We start from the raw sequence: 1,661 nt of genomic DNA on the forward strand, positions 1-1,661 counted from the left end.
TGCAATCACCTTGGGAGTCGAGTCAACTCCAATCTTAATGTTTTCCACTAAACATATTTTTGTCGAGATGTCGATAAGAAAAGTATTCGAGAGGTTGCCTAAGTTTCCATCCACATCAATATCATGAATAGTTGTGTAGGAGAAAGGAATAACTTGAGGTTGATAAAAGAAATATTATTTCTAGAGAGTTTGCATTCTAGCCAAGTAGGTAAGAGTTTGAGACACGATGATGAAAATCATCCTAATGTTGCTTATCTAGAGACATGATTTCCATGATAGCCTCATTTAAAGGTAATAATTCATTAAGGAAATCAGTAGAGGGATAACCGATGGGAGAGAATGAGATACCATAAGTCGTAACCAAAGTACAGAGAGAGTCATATGCAAACTAAACAGCCTCATAATCAAGTTTCGATAATAACTCTAGCATCTTCTCTCCATAGGAATCAATGGAAGTAGGGGTTGGGCTGATCAAAGGATCAAATGGGCTATTTGAAATAGTAGATACCATTGACACAGTCAGTGGAACCTCCACCGATGGGAGAGGAAAACAAACTAAGAGAAAGTAACCTTTCAGAAGACCAATACCAAAAATGACGTAAGAGTCAAGTATGCCACCTACTAAATGAACATTCCTAATAGGTAATAGGTGAAAATCAATAGTGCAGAAGTCAATTAATCCATAATTATAATTTTTCCATGCAAAGGGAGAAGGATGAGCCAAAAAATCAATGAAACAATGGAAGTCATAACATAGGTCGAATTATATCCCAAAAGCAGATTGTAGTGAAGATGGCTATCTATGACTTCAATGTCCATTGTTACAATTTTCCCACAAAGAGTGATAAGGTAGCTAGAAATATATCCCTCTGGGATGAATGTGTGGCCATTCAAATTTTTAAGGGAATTTGGCAGTGGTTAAATAGTGGGTGAACCCAAGGCGAGCGAATAGGAAGTAACCATGACAAAGGTTGACGCACCTTCATCAATGATGATGCGTTGAATGAATTTGCCTTTCATCATAGCTTGTACATGGAGAGAAAGAAGATGTGAGAGGCAAGGTTTACTCTTCCCCACGTTGAAAATTGCTAGATTGGAATCCTGAGGATCAATCCCACCTATGGTTGAAAGCAAAGAGTTTTGTTGTGCTTGGTAACTTTGTAATACTTTCAGTGCCAACATAGCAGAGGGAATGTGTGCCATATATCGTCTACGATTTTTTAGATTTGGGAAACATGAGTAGTTGGATTATGTGTCATACATTAAAGCATTCCTTTTGGCGGACTTATTAAGGGGTTAACAATAGTCCTTTCGATATGTAGATCATTGGGAAGTAGTGGAATGGAACTCAAGGCTGTGCTTGAAGCATTTGGGACAAGATTTCCATATTTTTTAGCTTGTTTTTGCAAATAAACTATTTGAAAGGAATAAATAGTTGATGATCCTTTGGTACAAGGATGGGGATGAGAAAAATTGTTTCCCTCTTACACAGATGGTTGTGGGTTTGTTATGAGATGTTGTTGTTGTTGAGCAGGAAAAGGGTTATGGAGGATAGAAGGGGTCTGACCAGTGTCCTTTTATGCAAGGAAGTCTATAGGTTAAATGGTCCTCAATGCATATCTTGCAAGGGATCTTGACACATTTATTCTTTCATTTCTTAT

The sequence above is a fragment of the Pinus tabuliformis genome, chromosome 3_2 (assembly GCF_031772625.1).
Source record: "Pinus tabuliformis cultivar Carrire ecotype Pingquan chromosome 3_2, CPIR1, whole genome shotgun sequence".
NCBI classification, from domain to species: domain Eukaryota; kingdom Viridiplantae; phylum Streptophyta; class Pinopsida; order Pinales; family Pinaceae; genus Pinus; species Pinus tabuliformis.